A 19,850-nucleotide genomic window follows, 5' to 3' on the forward strand; every position below is an offset into this window, starting at 1 on the left:
GCTCTCCAGGCGGTGGGGCTTGAAGCACACAGAGAGCGGGGCCAGAGAAGGGCACGGAGCTGGAGCAGGGCCTGGAGCACAAGTGTGATGGGGAAGGGCTGAGGGACCTGGGGGGTTCAGTGTGGAGAAGAGAAGGCTCAGGGGGACCTGATGGCTCCCTACAAGTGCCTGAGAGGAGGAGGGAGCCAGGAGGGGCTGGGCTCTGCTCCCAAGGAACAAGGGATGGGACAAGAGGAAACGGCCTCAAGCTGCACCAGGGCAGGTTTAGATGGAGCTGAGGAACAATTCCTGCCCCAGAGGGTGCTCAGGCATTGGAACAGGCTGCCCAGGGCAGGGCTGCAGGCACCGTCCCTGCAAGTGCTCACACCCCGTGGAGATGAGGCCTCAGTGCTGTGGGTCAGTGGTGGCCTTGGCAGTGCTGGGAACGGTTGGACTGGATGAGCTTGAAGGGCTTTTCCATCCTGGTTGACTGCATGGTTCCATGGTTCTACGATTCCTCTCCTGGGAGCCATCCCTGAGCACACCGAGTGCCTCAGCAGTGGTGTCACTGTGCTGAGAGGCGTTTGCTGGCAGTCATGTGACGGTTGGGAAGGGGCCTTCCAGCCCAAACCAGTCTTGATTCAATGACTCTTCCCGTGGCCATGATCAGAGCTCCTTCCCTGCGGGTCCGTGTCAGCACCAGGACCTGCTCAGCTCCCCCTGGATGGTTCCCAGCCCTGCCCCGTGACTCAGGCTCTGCCTCTTCCCCAGCCCCTGCCTGCTCTGCACCACCCTCCTGCTGCCAGACCGAGGGGCCAGATGGGCTCTGCCTCCGTCCGGCTGCGCTCCTGTTGGGATGGCTTCCTGCTGCGTCCCCCCCGCCACACTGCCACTGCTGGGCTCTGCCCTTTGCAGAGGGGAGCGCAGGCAGAGAGCTCCGATCCGCGCGCTGAGCCCTGGTCTGCAGCCCTGCTGCTGCTCCCTGCGCATGGGGGCCCTCAGAGCGTGTCCCCCACAACCAACTGCCTCATGGCTGGGCCCCTGTTCGGGACCCCCCTGAGCCAGAGCCCATTGTTCATGTGCTCATTCAGCCTCCAGCCTGATCACAGCAGCCTGACCTGCCTGAGGAGCTTCCACATGTCGTGTCATGCCCAGCCATCTCTTTGGAGCATGAGTGTCCACTGGGATAAGCACAGCCCGTGGTCATCCAGGGTTGTGTCCATAAACTTCATCTCTACATGGGCACAAGCATCGGTCCCCTCCACAGGACTGTGCTGGGGCTGGGGTGAGTCCAGAAGAGGCCAGAGGAGGCCATGGAGATGCTGCGAGGGCTGGAGCAGCTCTGCTCTGGAGCCAGGCTGAGAGAGCTGGGCTGGGCAGCCTGGAGAAGAGAAGGCTCCTGAAGGGGAGACCTGAGAGCAGCTCCAGTGCCTGAAGGGGCTGCAGGAAAGCTGGAGAGGGGCTCGGGACAAGGGATGTAGGGACAGGCCAAGGGGAATGGCTTTAACCTGCCAGAGGGGAGACTGAGCTGAGCTCTTAGGCAGAAGCTCTTCCCTGTGAGGGTGCTGAGGCGCTGGCACAGGGTGCCCAGAGAAGCTGTGGCTGCCCCATCCCTGGCAGTGTTCAAGGCCAGGTTGGACACAGGGGCTTGGAGCAAGCTGCTCCAGTGGAAGGGGTCCCTGCCCGTGGCAGGGGTTGGAGCTGGAGGAGCTTTAAGCTCCTTTTCCAAAGTCTGTGATTCCATGATCCCTGTCTTTGGGGTGCTGTGTGTGCATGTTGTGGCTCATGCATGTATAGACATTGTGTGGGGCTCCTCATCCACACTACATGTGGCAACATCTGCAGGGGCCCCGTGGCCAAGCACATCTTTGTCTCTTCTCCCCTCAATGGTGTCTCTCCTCCCAGCTCACTCCAGCTCTGTTTCACACTTGGTTGGTCCCAAGGGAGCTGCCACATTCCATGTCAGATGCTGCTCTTGCCGTGCCTGGTGTGGTGTGAAGGAGCTCAGGAATGAGCACCCCTAGCACAGCTCAGGGACACCTGGAAAGGGTCTCCCATTGCCCTCCCTGCTGCTGCTGGGCACTGCCAATGGTGCCCTCGCAGTTCTTACAATGATGGAATGGTTTGGGGTGGAAAGCACCTTAAGATCATCCAGCTTCAGGATCTGCTTGGTCTTGTGTGGTTTTGCGTTGGAGGGGCATTGAGGGCTGTGACTGCAGTGCCATCCCACTGCCCTGTGTCCAAAGTCGGTCCCATTCCCACACCCCAGGACCTGTTTCCCTAATGGAACGTGTTCCCAATGATGCGGTGCTGCAGACATGGGCACAGCACCAGCTCTGAGCTGCTGATGTGAGCCCTGCAGCACCTGGAGAGCACTGGGAGCAATGGGACCAGGGGAAGGTGTCAGCTCCACAGGAACAGCGCATCCTTGGCTTTCCAGGATCCTGAAGGAAATCCGGAAAGTTTGGCTTCATGATCTAAAAACTACCCAAAGGATCACAGCTGAGCATCTCCTCATCAAAACCAGGCCAAAGGCAGAGGCTGGTGCTGCTTCCCAGCCCCTGGAGTGGCAGCACAGACCTGGGGAGCAGCAAAGACATCCACTGATGGCTGCAGCTGGGATGAGAGGGATGGGGATGGGGGGACACCAGGAGGCAGATGATGGGGACGGGGGACACCAGGAGGCAGATGATGGGGATGGGGGACACCAGGAGGCAGATGATGGGCATGGGGAACACCAGGAAGCAGATGATGGGGATGGGGGGACACCAGGAGGCAGATGATGGGGATGCGGGGACACCAGGAGGCAGATGATGGGCATGGGGGACACCAGGAGGCAGATGATGGGGATGGGGGGACACCAGGAGGCAGATGATGGGGACGGGGGACACCAGGAGGCAGATGATGGGCATGGGGAACACCAGGAAGCAGATGATGGGGATGGGGGACACCAGGAGGCAGATGATGGGGATGGGGGGACACCAGGAGGCAGATGATGGGGATGGGGGACACCAGGAGGCAGATGATGGGCATGGGGGACACCAGGAAGCAGATGATGGGGATGGGGGACACCAGGAGGCAGATGATGGGGATGGGGGACACCAGGAGGCAGATGATGGGGATGGGGGGACACCAGGAGGCAGATGATGGGGATGGGGGACACCAGGAGGCAGATGATGGGCATGGGGGACACCAGGAGGCAGATGATGGGCATGGGGGACACCAGGAGGCAGATGATGGGCATGGGGGACACCAGGAGGCAGATGATGGGGACGGGGGACACCAGGAGGCAGATGATGGGGATGGGGGACACCAGGAAGCAGATGATGGGCATGGGGGACACCAGGAAGCAGATGATGGGGATGGGGGACACCAGGAGGCAGATGATGGGGATGGGGGACACCAGGAGGCAGATGATGGGGATGGGGGACACCAGGAGGCAGATGATGGGGATGCGGGGACTGTCTGTTCGTCCGGCCGGCACTGCTGCAGCTCTCAGGCTTCCGTCGGGGTTTCCTCCCGGCTCGCGGTGCTCCCACAGGAAGGGAGAATCCCGGCTCCAGCAAAAGGTGCTTCCTGGCTCCCAGATAGGCTGCAGAGTCACATCCTGACCCCCGCGAGCGAAGCTCAGAACCCCCTGATGATGCTCAGCATCCTCAGGTGATGCTCAGCACCCTCCGGTGACGCTCAGGACCCCCCGGTGTTGCTCAGCACATCCCAGTGATGCTCAGCACCCTCTGGTGATGCTCAGCACGCCCCGGTGATGCCCAGAACCCTCCAGTGATGCTCAGCACCCCGCGATGATGTTCAGCACCCCCCTTTGGTGCTCAACATGCCCCACTGATGCTCAGCACGCCCCGCTGATGCTCAGCACACGCCGTTGATGCTCAGCACCCCCCGATGATGCCGGTGATGTGTGGGGTGACACATGCGCGTGCACGACGGGACCTGCGACCTTGCCCTGGCACGGGACATCCGGAGGCTGGGGCCGGACACCGGGAGCGGAGGGCGCGGAAGCCTGGCGGGGGCCGGGGGTGTCCCGTCCCCTTCCTGGCAGGAAAGGGGCTGAGCTGGCGGCCGCGGGCTTCCTGGAGGCTCCAGCTCCGAGGGCGCCGGGAGCTTGTGCAGGAGCACCGGGATCTGCCAGGTAACGGCACCACCGGGGCTGGGCCTCGGCCGGGTGACGGCGGCACCGGGGCTGGGGCTCCTCTGCTCGCGGCCGGGACAGCCCGGGCCAGAGCAGCCGGGTAGCGCCGTCGGGGCCAGCGGCGCCGGGGCTCCTCGCCCTGGGGTCACCGGGCGGGCTGGCCCCGGTGCTGTGCAGCGGGACCGGTGGGGCGGGACGGGACCGGCAGCGCCGTGAAGTGGCCTCGACGTGAGGGTCCGTGCCCGGCTCTGGGGGCAGCTCCCGTTCCCGGGGCTCGCTGGGGCCTGGCGCTTCCGCTGCCTGCAGATGGCGGGGGGGGAGGTCCGAAGCGGGGCCGGGGCAATGGGGGGGTCCCGGTGCGGCGGGGCCGGGGCAATGGGGGGGTCCCGGCGCTGCGGGGCCGGGGCAATGGGGGGGTCCGAAGCGGGGCCGGGGCAATGGGGGGGTCGCGGCGCGGCGGGGCCGGGGCAGTGCCGGTGCGGCGGGGCCGGGGCAATGGGGGGGTCCGAAGCGGGGCCGGGGCAATGGGGGGGTCCCGGTGCGGCGGGGCCGGGGCAATGGGGGGGGTCCGAAGCGGGGCCGGGGCAATGGGGGGGTCCGAAGCGGGGCCGGGGCAATGGGGGGGTCGCGGCGCTGCGGGGCCGGGGCAATGGGGGGGTCCGAAGCTGGGCCGGGGCAATGGGGGGGTCCCGGAGCGGCGGGGCCGGGGCAATGGGGGGGTCCCGGCGCGGCGGGGCCGGGGCAATGGGGGGGTCCGAAGCGGGGCCGGGGCAATGGGGGGGTCCCGGCGCGGCGGGGCCGGGGCAATGGGGGGGTCCGAAGCGGGGCCGGGGCAATGGGGGGGTCCGAAGCGGGGCCGGGGCAATGGGGGGGTCCCGGTGCGGCGGGGCCGGGGCAATGGGGGGGGTCCGAAGCGGGGCCGGGGCAATGGGGGGGTCCGAAGCGGGGCCGGGGCACTGGGGGGGTCGCGGCGCGGCGGGGCCGGGGCAATGGGGGGGTCCGAAGCGGGGCCGGGGCAATGGGGGGGTCGCGGCGCGGCGGGGCCGGGGCAATGGGGGGGTCGCGGCGCGGCGGGGCCGGGGCAATGGGGGGGTCCCGGCGCGGCGGGGCCGGGGCAATGGGGGGGTCCGAAGCGGGGCCGGGGCAATGGGGGGGTCCCGGTGCGGCGGGGCCGGGGCAATGGGGGGGTCGCGGCGCGGCGGGGCCGGGGCAATGGGGGGGTCCGAAGCGGGGCCGGGGCAATGGGGGGGTCCCGGAGCGGCGGGGCCGGGGCAGTGCCGGGGGTGCCGGTGCCGCGGTGGGCGGGCACGGTCCCGCCGAGGTTCCCGCCCGCCGCCCCGCCGTTGCCATGGCAACTCCCTAAACTAACGCCCGCTGCCGGCGGGGGCCGCGCTCGCAGCTTCGGCCGCCCCCGCCCCGCCCCCCCCGCTGCCCCCCGGCCGCGCCGCCGCGATGGTGGCTGGGGCCGCGCCGAGCCCCGCAGGTAACGGGGCCGGGGGGAGCGGCGGGGGCGGCTGCGGGGGGTCCGGACCCGGGGGCGGCTCCGAGTTCGGGTCCGGGTCCGGCTCCGGGTCCGGCTCCGGCTCCGGCTCCGGCTTCGGCCCCGGGTTCGGCTCTGGGTTGGGCTTCGTGTTCGGCTTCGAGTTCTGCTTTGGCTCCGGTTTCGGCTCCTGCTTCGGGTCCTTGTTCGGCTTCGGCTTCGGCCCCGGGCTGGGTCCGAGATCGGGTTCGGCTCCGGGCCCGGTTGTGGATCCGGCTCCGGGAGGGCTCTGCCGCCGCGGGCTGCCCCCGTTGCCGCTGGTGCGGGTGCAGGGCGGGTGGGATGGCGGCGGCAGCGGCCCCCGATACCGGCGGAGCTCGGCGGCGGGGGCCGGGGTCTGTGCGCTGCTGCGTGTGGGATGCCGGGGGGGGGAGCGGTGTCAGGGTCTGTGGTTGGTGCTACCGGGGTGCTACCGGGGCGCTACCGGGGCTGTGTGCCGGGGAACTGGGCCGGTCGGTGCCCATCCAGGGCTCGCGGTGGGATGTGCGTGTGGGGCGGCAGCAGCGCTGTTTGCAGTGGGATGCCTGCGGACTGGGGCCGTGGCTGGCACCGGGATCCGGCGCTTGGGACCAGCAGCTGTGTCGGAGCCGGGAGCTGTGCTGGGCTGTGCCGTGCTTTGGGGTGTGTGGGATGGAGAGCGGGGGCTGCGGCTGTCGCGGGAGGCTGTTTCGGGGGTAAGGGCTGGGACTCGCCGCAGCTCGATGTGCTCGGGGGTAGGTGCTGTCTGCAGCCACACGGACGTGCTGGAAGCAGGGGCCGCAGTTTGGGACTGGGGATGTGCTGAGAACACACTCGCTGCTTTTCAGAGCCTGCATCAGGGATGGGGACCATGAGACCCGCGGGGTGGTCCAAAAGCATCAGGTAGGAGTGGGACTTGTGGGGAATGCATTTGCTCTGGTAGTGTGGTTGCTTTTGGAACATATCTGTTTGTGGTCCTTGTACCCGTGCACAATTGGGTGTATCTGCTCCCAAGACTCTGCTTGGATGCTCAACACACCATTTTCCTGTGCTCCTTTGTGTGTAAGCACCGTTTGCCTAGTAAGATGGGCCAAGAGAGAATGGCTTTAACCTGCCAGAGGGGAGACTGAGATGAGCTCTTAGGCAGAAGCTCTTCCCTGTGAGGGTGCTGAGGCGCTGGCACAGGGTGCCCAGAGAAGCTGTGGCTGCCCCATCCCTGGCAGTGCTCAAGGCCAGGTTGGACCCAGGGGCTTGGAGCAAGCTGCTCTAGTGGAAGGGGTCCCTGCCCGTGGCAGGGGTTGGGACTGGAGGAGCTTTAAGGTCCCTTCCAGTCCAAACCATTCCAAGGTTCCGTGATTTCAAAGCCATCTCCCCCTCAGGAAGTCACGGATAAGGAGCTGTTCTCTGGGATGGGTTGCACGGGCCAGTCTTTGTAGGGGTTTTGTGTGGGTTTGGTCTCGTTTCTGGGCCTCAGCTTGTGATTTTGTGTGTCCCAGGGAACTGCTAGAGAAGTGACTGTGCCACATCCTGCTCCTCAGACCTGGGTCAGGGGAGCAGGATGCTCCAGAGCCGGGTTTACCTGCCCTGGTGCTGGTATCCCTAAGTGCCTGTGAGGGCCTGTGTAAATCCCAGTGCCAGCGTGGAGGGAGCAATGGATTAAGCAAACAGGATTCAAACAAGTGCTGTACCTGCTGCTTCTTGCCTTGATGCCAACGGGCAGGGACCCTCAAAGCCTTCAGTGATGGAAAGGTTGCAGCTGCCAGGCATCGGTGAGAAACAGCCTCAGACACGAGGCTAGCTCTGCAATGGCACCTGTGGCAGGGCATGGTGGATAGACTCTGGCTGTGCTGGCCCATGAGATGCTCTCTTGCCTCCTGTGGGTTTGTGCCAAGGATGTGGGTTGTAAAGGGAGGAGCTGGGGACTTGGCATCAGCTTCTGCATGGACCTGCTCTTGGTCCAGCTCTCCCGAGGGATAAACTTCACTCACAGCTTCCACTGTCCTTCTGTCTCAACAGCGACATGTGGGTAATGGAGACACAGAACAAGGTTCCATAATGTCAATGTCTTTTTATACCCACGCTTAAATGTAAGATAAGGTTTGTGCACACTTTGCACTGCACAGGACCCCTTTGTGCTCTGCCCATCTGGCCAGATATGTGGTGAAAGGGGCTGAGGGCAAAGAAGGGCGTGAAAGAGATTATTACAAGGTCATCTTCGATAATAACTGTTTGTGTTGTTGCTGTACAGGCTGTGTAACACCTCAATACGCAGAGAATCATAGGGCTGCTGGAGTTGGAAGGGGCCTCAGGGTAACACCCAAGTATTCCTAATATTAGTACTGTGGTGTGAGTAATGCTGTACTGTGTATTCTCTCACACCAGTGCTGTGTCCGGGGGGGCACGGGAACAGGCACCAGCAGCTCACTATAGAGTGTGCTGCTGAGATTTCATCAGCTAAAAATTCCCGCTGCTGCCTCCGCACTCCCGAGCAGGAGCACATCTGCAAGTGGTGAGGAGCACCATGGCGATGGGCACGGGAGTGGGGATGGGGTGCAGAGCACAGCAATGCATGTGTGGAGCTGAGGGGTCCCGGTGGGATGCGGGTCCCTGACCATGGGGGTTATGGAGGCTGGGCCTGCCCTGGAACGCAGCACAGGATGTGGGGCAGCGGTGGGGCTGCATGGAGCTGGGCCCAGGCGGAGGGTGGCGTTTGGGGTATCACAGAATCATGGGATGGTTTGTGTTGGAAGGGACCCTAAAGCTCCTCCAGCTCCAACCCCTGCCACGGGCAGGGACCCCTTCCACTGGAGCAGCTTGCTCCAAGCCCCTGTGTCCAACCTGGCCTTGAACACTGCCAGGGATGGGGCAGCCACAGCTTCTCTGGGCACCCTGTGCCAGCGCCTCAGCACCCTCACAGGGAAGAGCTGTGTGATGAGATATGGGATTGGAGCAGCCTTTGGGTCTGAGGAACAGTCCCAGGACAGGAGGTCAGGCTGGGAGGGCTCCTGCCCTGTTCTCCTCTGCTCAGCAGGGCTGGAGGGGCAGAGGGGAAGGGTCCTCTCCATGTCCTGCCCTGCTCCAGCCCAGTGCTGACCGCTAACCCGGGAGGTGGGATCTGGTGGTCCCTTGGCACCAGGAATACAGGGGGGAGGACCCGGGGTGCAGCAGGAGCTTGATGGCCTGGTGGGGCAGGACCACACCCCCTCTGTGGGGCAGACTCCCCTATGGGGCAGGACTGGATGGGGGCGTGCAGCTGAGAGGAGCACAGGGAGTGAATTGCCATCCCACTCCTGCACACACGGAGCTGCTGTAACTGTGACAACAGGCACTGCGCTGGTTCCGTGTCTTGGCTCCTGATGGCAGCGTGGGAAGGGCAGCGCTGCCTTTGTGCGGGATCAGCCCGAACTTCCCTGAACGGGGCCCTGTGCCACCGCCACCAGCAGCAGCAGCAGCAGCAGCAGCAACAGCAGCAGCAGCAGCACCTCGGTGCGGGGACAGGGACTCAGTAACCGGAGAAGCGGGTCGAGAGCAGGCTCCGCTCATTAAACATTGATGGAAGCGCTCCGACCGCAGCGAGAGCTGCCCGCACCGGCCCCGCGCGGGGCCTCTGGTGCTGCAGGGACCCGGCTGTGCCCACCCGGGTGGCTCTGGGGAGCACGGGGCTGAGCAGAGCCCGGGGTGTGCAGGATGCGCCCCACGAGCATCCTCCCGCTCGCTCTGTTTTCAGGGCTGCCGGCTGGGGAGGAGCTGGGGCTTTGGGCTGCTCTTCCGTGCCAGGGCGATGACCGCAGGACAGTGGGGACCTCAGCGGGTTGGTGGTTGGTTGCGCTCGTTGGCACCGAGAAGCCTTCAGGTCAGAACCGCTGTGTCCTGCCCCGCTGGGGCTTCGGGTTGCCTCCCCGGGACACAGTGGCATTCCCGGCTCCTTTAGGGTGTGGTTGGGCTTCCAGGTCTGGATCTGTCGGCTTTTTATAGACATCCTCGTGGGAGCGCAGAGAATGGGAGGAAACGGGAGCGCTCGAGCCGGGCCGCGGCTGTTCCGCAGGGCGGAAGCGGGTCCGGGCAGCGCGGCGGCACCTTCCTGCCCGCAGGAGGCTCCGGCCAGGCCCCGCAGCGTGGCGGAGGATCCCTGGGGAAGGGAGTGCGGCGCCTGTGTGCGGGGTGCGGGACACAGGGCGCTGGAGCATGGGGGCTGCGGGCTGAGCCCCATCCTCTGTGTCTCCTACTTGAGTGAGTCCAGAGGAGGACACGGAGCTGCTGCGAGGGCTGGAGCAGCTCTGCTCTGGAGCCAGGCTGAGAGAGCTGGGCTGGGGCAGCCTGGAGAAGAGAAAGCTCCTGAAGGGGAGACCTGAGAGCAGCTCCAGTGCCTGAAGGGGCTGCAGGAAACCTGGAGAGGGGCTTGGGACAAGGGATGGAGGGACAGGCCAAGGGGAATGGCTTTAACCTGCCCGAGGGGAGACTGAGATGAGCTCTTAGGCAGAAGCTCTTCCCTGTGAGGGTGCTGAGGTGCTTGTAACCCTATGGACATTCCCCTGTGTACAAGGGCATTCCCACAGTCTCCTGACATAGGAGTCTCCAGATGCTCCCCAGCTCCCAGCTGTCTTGGGGCTGATTTTACTTCCCCTGACTTGTTCCTGATCATGTCGTGTCTGTTGGGTGGCTGGGACCTGCTGCTGTGCTTACTGTGAGTCTGCAGCTGCCGCTTATCATAGGATCATAGAACCCCAGACTGGTTTGTGTTGGAAAGGACCCTAAAGCCCATCCAGCTCCAACCCCTGCCACGGGCAGGGACCCCTTCCACTGGAGCAGCTTGCTCCAAGCCCCTGTGTCCAGCCTGGCCTTGAACACTGCCAGGGATGGGGCAGCCACAGCTTCTCTGGGCACCCTGTGCCAGCGCCTCAGCACCCTCACAGGGAAGAGCTTCTGCCTAAGAGCTCATCTCAGTCTCCCCCATTCCAGTTTTTATCGCGGAAAGGGAAAAAGCTGCAGGAAAAGACAGGAATGTGGATGTTTGTCATCCAAGAGTCAGACTTAGACAAGCATGAGGCAGAATTGCCGTTCAGGAGCAGGAGGAGCAGCAGCCTCCCTGGCGCGCTCCGTGCTCCTCTGAACACAGCCCCTCTGGCTCCAGAGCCTGCAGGATCCTCAGGGATTGAGGGCCAGGATCCTGCAAGCTGCAGCCTAAATACATTGCGTATCGTCTGCATAATTTGTTCTTCTGTGAAGAGTTTAATTTGTCAGGTCCAATAATAAACTCATAAATCTCCTCTGCTTGTTATCAACGCTGGGAGAAGATGCTCCTGTTCCAAGCATTTCATTTATCTCCTGAGCCGCTTCCTGTGCCTCTGCTGTGACCGGTTGTGTGTTCCCATGGCTGATGCTGCTCTGGGGCCTGCTTACCTGGGGGCAGGAAGGATGGAGCTCGGGGGCAGAAGGTTGTGCTGGCCCCACTGTGTGCTGCAGGTCCTGGTGGAATGGGGATGGGGTGGATGAGAGCCAAGAGACGGAGCGAGGCCGAGCAGCCGCTCTGCAGCACGGAGCCACCCTCAGGACCAGCTCCCTGCCCTCTCCTGCCTCTGGCACTGCCGTGACCTGCTGGGGTGATCCCGGCACAGCCCCATCACTTGCTGGTGTCAGCCATTGGTATCCTCGCTCATGGGACCCTCCACACAGGGAGGGAACCGTCGCTGTTCTGACCCCATGGGCTCCCCCGCAGGCAGCTGCACCGTTCAGTTTACGGTGCCACATCCCAGTGTTCCCTCAGTGCCACATCCAGGCCATTTTCCACTGCCCTCGTGCTGTGAGATGAGGGCAACAGAAGCGCTGCCTCCTTCCCGCAGTGTCCAGGGTGCTGCAGCCTTTTCCCATGTCCCCTGTCACTACACCTGCTTGGGCACTGATCTTGCTCCTGCCTTTCTCTGAGGCCAGTTTTTCTTTCCCTTTGGTCATTCCTTCCTCCTGTTTCTGAGTCCTCCTGGCTCTGCACCTTCCCAGGGAGCCTGGTGGGTTCCCTGAGGCCACACAACTGATGGTGCCCAGTCCTGCGCCCGTCAGAGGTGTGTGGCTGTGTCCGGGCTCTGCAGACACCTGTTCCCCATGGGAATAGCTCCAGCCCAAGCCCACTGTATCCGTGGGCCCTTGTTGGCTTTGGACCATGCTCTGTGCTGCAGGAAGAGATTCTGGATGGTGCATGGATGGAGGGGGGCTGGTCGGTCCCACCCTGTGCATCCCTGTGTTTCCCCTCAATGCTTGTCCAGGTCTGATGTCAGGCAGCTGAGTGGTTTCCTGTGTTTCATGGCACGCGTGGTCCCATGAGCTGCTCTCAGGAGGGGTGTTAATGGGGCGGCAGCAGCTCTGTCTAGAGCACCCTGTGATGCCCCATGGGACTTCAGCAGTGTCGCTTTACACTTGTCCAGGTGCCAGCAGTGCTCCCGCTGGAGCTGCTCTTAGGAAGGTTTCAGCCCAGTGTCACCCCCCTGTCCCCGTGCACCCACAGGTAGGGTCCTGGCCCTCGCCCCCCACACCGCTGCAGCCCTGCTCCATGGGATGTGGCTCATCCATGTTCAATGTTCCACCTTGGAGCAGCCATCTCAGCCGCTCGCCCGGGCAGGAGCCGTGGTGAGGAGCGAGCAGAGAGCTCACCGTGCCCAGCACAGAGCAGTGTTACAGACACCTCTCTGCTTCACCTGCCCGTGCCTGCTCCCGTCTTAGCCCGAGGCACTGCAGTCACCTGCTGGAGGTGGTGAGAGGTGCCGGAGGACCCCGACCGACCCATGGTGGCTGCATCACCTTCCCTGGTGCTCTGACCTGGGCTGTTCCCTTGGGAAGCTGCATTATCCTCATGCATGGTCCCACTGAGCTGTGCTGTGGAGCAGGGGCTTGAGGGGCAGAGCACCTGTGGCTCCCCTTGGAGGGCAGTGAATGTGCTGTCTGTGGGGTGAGGATGGGCCCACAGGGCTCAGGCTGCTTCTGCAGTGGGGCAGCACATGCTGGAGGTGACTCTGCCCCTCTCCTCGGTGTCCTGCATGGCACTGGTGTGGTGTTGGTGTGGCACTGGTGCACTGACTATGTACTGGTGCTGCAGTGATGCTGCACTGATGCTGAACTGGTTCCCTGCTGACGCTGTCCTTGCTCTCTTGTCCACAGGTTGATGAAGAGGGAGCGCTGTGACCCCGTGCCCGTGCCTCTCATTCCAGGTAAGCTCTGCCCTCTCCCTAGGGAGCACCTCGGGAGGTAATGGCAGAGGCTGGGGCTTGGGGTCCAGCACTCATCCTGGGGTGGGGTGACCTGTCCAGGACACTGGGACAGAGCCCCCGGCGCTGGTGCTGGGGGCAGAGCTGAGGATGCAGGGGTTGGGGTGAGATCAGGCTGTGAGTGGTGCAGGAGAGGGTCCGAGTCAGGGGTGGGTCATTGCTACGTGATGTGTTTGAGGAGATGTCAAGGGGAGAGGTCCTGGGGGGATGGACCAGCCAGGTCTGCACAGGCCCATCCTGCTGGTGTCCCTGCCCGTGGCAGGGGGTTGGAATGGGACGAGCTTTAAGGTCCCTTCCCACCCAAACTTGATCAAGTTCTGTGATTCTAAGTCCATCCTGCCTGCTCCCAGAGCACATCCGTGACTTGCAGGTCCCAAACCCGTTGTGTGGCAGTGTCACAAGAACACTTGGAGCAGGTCACTCCACAGCAGACAGCTCTGTCCTGGTCCTTCTCCCTCCACAGCAGATCCTGGCGGGAGCAGGGCCATGGAGCTGGGCCTGGCTCAGCAATCCCGGTTGCTTCTCCTGTTCCCAGCCCTGCAGGGGAAGGTCCTTCCCTCCCTGTGCAGCAGGAGCCCAGGTCTGTGGGGCACGGGGAGGTTGTTCATCATCACCAGGTGCTGCCCCTGCTGTGCCCATCCTGTGGCTGCTGCCTGGACCCTCTTCCCAAGCAGGATGGGAGCAGGAAGGGGAGGGATGCCGAAGGGATTAGTCCCAGACAGGCAGATGGAGGCAGCGTTATCCTATTAGGCAGGAGCTAAGCGGGAGCAGCTCAGGGTGGTGGCGGTGCAGGATGTTCCTGTGGGCTGGTGGCCACCCCGGCACCAGCTCTGGAGAGTGTCTGTGCCAGGCGGCCCCGAGCCCTTGGGAACAGGTCAGAGCCGCACCGAGGCGCGGGCTCAGCACCCCTGCGCTCTGCTGGGGGGCTTGGGGGAGCCCCAGAGGGGCTGGGGTGGTGCTGGCGCTGTGCTGGGACAGGGACCCACTGCAGTGAGGCTGGGTGAGGGCACGGGGATGGGACCGCGCTGGTGCTGGTGGTGAGAACGGGGAGCAGGTCCTGCACAGCGGGTTTCTTGCTTCTTTCTGCCGTGGGTCTGTGCTCCACGTGAGGACACAGAGGAGCTCGTGAGTGAGGGCGGGATGTGTGAGAACGTAATGACTGGGCTTCCTTGTCCTTGGGCTGCGGCACCCTCCCGGGCTGCGCTGACCTGCAGGGGTGCCCATGACAGGGGCTGGAGCTGGAGGAGCTGTAAGGTCCCTTCCAACACAAACCAGGCTTGGGACCCTGTGACTGTGTGTGCTTTCTGCCAGGGCCTTGTTCCTCCTGGCTGTGTCCTCGTGTGTCCGTCCAGGCATGATCCTTTCCTGCCCTGAGATTGTGCCTGTGTGTCCTTATGCTCTGGCTCCATGTGAGGAGCTGACGGGTTCAGTGACCTGTGGGATGGGAGGAGATTCCAGTCCACCCCATGCACATGGAGGAGATGGCAGAGGGCAGGACCCGGCACCGCGCAGGGCACACATGCTAGGATCAGGGACCCCAGGGCAGGATCAGGGACCCCAGGGCAGCATCAGGGACCCCAGGCAGGATCAGGGACCCCAGGGCAGGATCAGGGACCCCAGGGCAGGATCAGGGACCCCAGGGCAGCATCAGGGACCCTGCAGGGCATGCAGGGCCTCGCATGTGCTCGGTGGCAGCGTGTTGTGCTGATGGCAGCATGTTGTGCTGGTGACAGTGTGTGGCTCTGGTTTCCATGGTGACTGTGTTCAGTGATGTTCCCATGGCTACACCCGTGCTCAGTGGCTGCGGGGGGAGCACGAAGCCCCTGGATCCCAGTGCATCCCGGTGAGGCTGCCCCATTGAGCCCTGCTCCGGGGTGGCAGAGGCTGCAGGGGCAGGGTTCAGTGCAAGGAACAGATCCCGAGAAGTGGCATGTGACAGGAGCCTGGATTTGGGAGGCTACAGATGCTCTGTAAGGTCCCTTCCAGCCCTAACCTGGGATTCTATGGTAGAGGCACCGCCAGGGCTGTGTGTGCAGTGTCATGGGGCTGGTACTGACTTCCTACCCCAGGCCTTCACTCCTGCTCCTGTGTCAGTTTGCTCTACAGCACAGCAGGAGGGGTAGCTGCCTTCAGGGCAAACCAGGCTGGGACATAACCTGGGCCCGCAGCGTGGCTGTGATGGGGAGGGACGGGGCTGGGAGAGTGGATCCATCCTGGAGCTGGGGATGTGCGACCTGGAGCTGTGCAGGCTGTGACCTGCGGGAAAACCAGTGTTCAGGGACAGGGGTTCCCAGTGCTCGTCCTGTGGGGACTGGGGTCCAGCTGGGACAGTGGCTGGAGAGAGCAGGAAACTTTGTCTTGGCCGAGTGAGGCTGAACAGACCTATTCTGTGTTCCATTCTGGACCCCTCACTACAGGAGAGACACTGAGGTGCTGGAGTGGGGCTAGAGCAAGGCAATGGGGCTGGTGCAGGGCCTGGAGCACAGGGGTGATGGGGAAGGGCTGAGGGACCTGTGGGGTTCAGTGTGGAGAAGAGAAGGCTCAGGGGGGACCTGATGGCTCCCTACAAGTGCCTGAGAGGAGGATGGAGCCAGGAGGGGCTGGGCTCTGCTCCCAAGGAACAAGGGATGGGACAAGGGGAACCGGCCTCAAGCTGCACCAGGGCAGGTTTAGATGGAGCTGAGGAACAATTCCTGCCCCAGAGGGTGCTCAGGCATTGGAACAGGCTGCCCAGGGCAGGGCTGCAGGCACCGTCCCTGCAAGGGTTCACACCCCGTGGAGACGAGGCCTCAGTGCCATGGGTCAGTGGTGGCCTTGGCAGTGCTGGGAACGGTTGGACTGGATGAGCTTAAAGGGCTTTTCCCCCCTGGGTAATTCTATCATTCCCCAGCAGGGAATCTGCTCCTGTGGTTCCTCAGTGCTGCACTCACTGGTGGCTGGGCTCTGGGCTCCTTTCCTGCAGCAGATGCAGGCAGCGAGGGGCAGCTCTCAGGAATCCCTGTGCCCAGCACTATCGCCCAGCACCCCACAGACAGGATCCCTGTGTGGGCACAGGATGCTGCTCCTCATCCCGCTGCTCTCTCTGGGGTCAGCACCACTCTGCAACCCCTGCCTGCTGGGGCAGTGGGTTTGCTCCCATGAGCAGTGCAGTGGGACTTGCCCTTTAATCATCCACATATCCCAGGTGATCCAGTGACCCTGAAAAAAAGGCAAAGGGAAAATCCATGGGCATTAGCATTAGCCATCAGGTGCTGTAGGACACCGCTGGCAGGCGAAGGCGGATCAATGGGCTCCGCTCCTGCTGCTCATGAGCTCCCTCCATCCCGAGACTGTGGGGCGAGTGCTGTGCCTGCCCTGCCCTGCGCTATGGGTCAGCTCTGGAGGCCAGGGCAGCGGTGGCAAAGGGCAGGGCTGGGCTGGTACAGACCACGCTGCCGTTGACGTGGCGCTGGGACGGAGCCACGGCAAACACCGGTGCTGGGTGCCCTGGACCTGCTTGTGCCAGATAAGCACCGAGGGCGGCTCCGGCGCTGCGGGGCCCTGGCGCTGGGCAGGACACCAGGACCAGCCCTGGGTGCTGGGAGCGTGGCCGGGGGAGCCCTGGGCTCCTGACACAGGTCAGGTGTGCGGTGGGGACAGAGCCCCCCCAGGGAGCCCGTCCGGTGCCTGTCCCCGTGTCCGTGCCTGCGGGCACTGACCGCAGCCCTGATCAACCGGTAACGCTGGGGCTGTGCCGGAGGAGGCTCTGCTGGTCCATGGGCTCTGCCTGCGGCGAGCATGAGCGCTCGGACCCACTGAGGTGGGGGTGCTGAAGGGGCTGGGGGGCTGCAGGCAGTGCTGGAAGCGTGACCAGGGGCTCCCGGTGCTGGGAGCAGTCGGGAGTGGGAGCAACTCCCGTGATGGAGCCTGGAGCGGGCTCCCAGGGGGAGCCTCTGGAGCGAGCATGGCTCCGGTCTGTAGAGGGGGGCTCTGAGGCAGGGGGGATGCTGGTGTGGGCGGGTGGATGTGCCCTGTCCCAGTGCAATGCCTCGGCGCTGGTCTGGAGCAGAACCATGTAATAGTTCAGGTTGAAGGAACTTTAAAACTCAACCATTTCCACCCCCCTGTGTTAACAGGGACTCAACTGCAACAAATCCCAACCCCCAGCAACCTCTCTAATCATTAGGGCAGAAATCCTGACTCGTTTTTGCTCTCTGACATAATGAAGATTAGTTAATGCAAATCATGTATTTGAACCGGACAGGTCAAGAGTTTCCCTTCACCAGCTGCCTGATGCTATCCTAGGATTAGAACTATGGAATCACAGAACCCCAGACTGGTTTGTGTTGAAAGGGATTTCCAACCCCTGCCACGGGCAGGGACCCCTCTCTGGACACAATGAATATTAAATTAGTTAATGCAAATCATGTATGTGTGTTGAACCAGAGACGGAGAGGGTGAACCTGGAAACCAGGCCATTGCAAAAGCAAGGAAGGGTCAGAAACAGCTTTCCAGAAAGAGGGGAGGGTGCGAGGGCAGACCTGGAGGAACACCAGCTGTCCCTGGGGATGGGGTACCTCCTGCAGCCCCCAGCCTCGGCTGCAGGACCCGGGGCTGATGCTGACACCTCCCACTCTGGGCTGCCTTTAGCTGCACCAAACTGCCCTTCCCTGCCACAGGAGTAGTTCCAGCCCGGCTGCTGCTTCCTGCTCTTCTTGTGACCCGGGGCTGCTGGTCTTCACGTCTGACCTGGGGCACCTTCTGGGGTCTCACTGCTGTGGTGCTAGTGCTGAGCAGTGCTAGCGCTGCTCATTCCCAGGGTTTCCCAGCAGGATGCTTCCCTCCAGAGCAGTGATAATGCAGTAATACACAGTGTGGTGGCCACGGTTCTCTTATCTCTAACCCAGGGGGATCCGGAGGCCTGATGGATGCCAGTGGGTTTGAGCAGCGTGGGATGATCCCTGTGCCATGGCTGCCTTGTCACAGGGATGTGGGAAGTGGCTTCGGCTCTGTAGCCCCAGGGACAGGGGAGTGGGGCAGCCCATAGGGGAACACTGATCCCACTGCATGAGAAGTAACGGGGGCTCAGCTTTACACCGTGCTGTGGGGGCTGCTGTGTGGTGACCCAACCCAACTGCTCCGCTCTGGGTTTCGCTCACTGGTGCTCCTGTGGCACGTGTGGGAGCTCTGCTGGACCAGGGAGGGGTGATGGACGCATCCCTGGTTTGTGCCTCTTGCTGGGAAATCCTCTTGAAAGGGTTTCTGACTCCTCTTGATGGTTTCTCACCGTTTTCCTGGGCTCGGAACGGGACTCTCTGGATTATCATTTCTGAGCTACTCAACTTGTATCTTTTCCTCCAAGATAAGGGATTTTTTTCTCGCCTCAGCAGAGAAGTTGATTCAATAAGCAAATGAATGTGAATGACTCTGCAAGTCTGTGATGGAGTTCGGGGGTGGCCACTGCATTTCCCAACCATTCACAGTTGTGGCTTAGACATTATTGGGAACTAATGAGGGGCCAGAAGATTGGGGTAAAAGAAGCAGGAATAATCCTGGCAATTACCATCTGGAGCGTTGGATTTCTCCCCTTAGTGAAGTAGCAAGACAGGAAACAGGGAAGAAAGGAACCCCATGAATGTCAGCAGTTGAACAGAGCTAGGGCAGCAGCATGTGGGCAGGGGGAGGGATGTCCCCGAGAGGCCATGAGTGGAGCCCACTGGGACCCCCCGGCTATGGGTGGGTTGGGGCAGCTCCTGCTGCCGAGCGGATGGAGGTTGGTGCCTGAGGCAGCGCCAGGGGGTGGTCGTGGTGCTCCTTCCCTGAATTCCCAGAGGTGGGAGCTGGGCCCCTCCTCAGAGGAGAGCTGGAGCTCCCTGCAGCTGCCTGAGAGGGGGATGGAGCCAGGATGGGGCTGGTCTCTGCTCCCAAGGACTTCAACCTGCCCGAGGGGAGACTGAGATGAGCTCTTAGGCAGAAGCTCTTCCCTGTGAGGGTGCTGAGGCGCTGGCACAGGGTGCCCAGAGAAGCTGTGGCTGCCCCATCCCTGGCAGTGTTCAAGGCCAGGTTGGACACAGGGCCTTGGAGCAAGCTGCTCCAGTGGAAGGGGTCCCTGCCCGTGGCAGGGGTTGGAGCTGGAGGAGCTTTCAGGTCCCTTCCAACCCAACGCACTCCGTGACAGGCAGAGGGACTTGTGTCTCCAGCGCAGGGCACAGGGCACAGCGCTGGTCGGAGGAAAGGAGGAGCCCGGAGGCTTTGGTTGCTCCTGGGCTGATCTCATTGTTTGTCAGGATCCAGACTTGGTTTCCGTTCTGGGGCTGGTGCCAGTCGCGGCGCTCGTTCTGCAGGACCCAGCACCGTGGGTGCAGCCTCCTCCACCAGTCCCTGTCCTGCAGCTCCAGCTGGGAATGCTGCCGGGGGCTCTCGCGGGTGCAGTGCCCTGGCCTCGAGGTGGAGGAAGAGCCGTTAGTCATTTCCTGGATGGATCCAGGCCATTCCCTAAAGCTCTCAGTGGTCTGGAGGCTGTTTCTGTTTGAGGATTGCCATGTAGATCAAAGTCTTCACTCCCAGCCATTGGTGGACGGGCCACAGCCCCAGGCACAGTCCTGCAGGGATCAGCCCATCTGCTCCTGTCCCAGCAAGGGAGCAAGGAGCAAGGGCTTGACCTGCTGGGCAGGGTCCCTGTGGCTGTCATCAGCTGGACACGGGCAGGAAGAGCAGCCCGTGGTGGGGGCTGCTTGTGTCCCTGCTCTGTGCTGGATCTCATGGAACCTGAGCCTGCCCTGGGTCAGTGTGAGTGCACGCGGTCCCCCTGAGACGGGTTTCTGGGACAGCAACACAGGTCAGTGTCCTCCCATTCCTGAACCCCTGGCACAAGGGTGCAGCTGCATCCTGCGGTTTGGGAACCCCCTGGCAGAGCGCTGGCTGGTGGGAGCTGCTGGAGCCAGGAGCATGGGGTTGGTCTGTGTGGGTGGGCACTGAGTGGTCACCACCTGGA

At 63.0% G+C, this 19,850-nt stretch overlaps 1 protein-coding gene across 9 annotated transcripts in view; it reads left to right on the forward strand.

The window, feature by feature from the left end:
- The first annotated feature begins 4,054 nt into the window (after positions 1–4,054).
- Positions 4,055–19,850, forward strand: part of SHANK3 (SH3 and multiple ankyrin repeat domains 3) — a 329,535-nt gene continuing 313,739 nt past the window's right edge. For 7 of the 9 annotated variants that reach the window (XM_062625229.1, XM_062625228.1, XM_062625231.1 and 4 more), the window contains exon 1: positions 12,765–12,820. The gene's annotated coding sequence lies outside the window, so the exon portion shown is untranslated. Of the gene's footprint in view, positions 4,127–12,764; positions 12,821–16,551; positions 16,677–19,850 lie in introns of those variants that run through there. The other 2 variants (XM_062625226.1, XM_062625227.1) reach the window with 2 other exon arrangements.

This window comes from Pezoporus occidentalis, unplaced genomic scaffold, assembly GCF_034315485.1.
Source record: "Pezoporus occidentalis ecotype Australia unplaced genomic scaffold, CSIRO_AGI_Poc_V1 ctg279, whole genome shotgun sequence".
Taxonomy (NCBI): domain Eukaryota; kingdom Metazoa; phylum Chordata; class Aves; order Psittaciformes; family Psittacidae; genus Pezoporus; species Pezoporus occidentalis.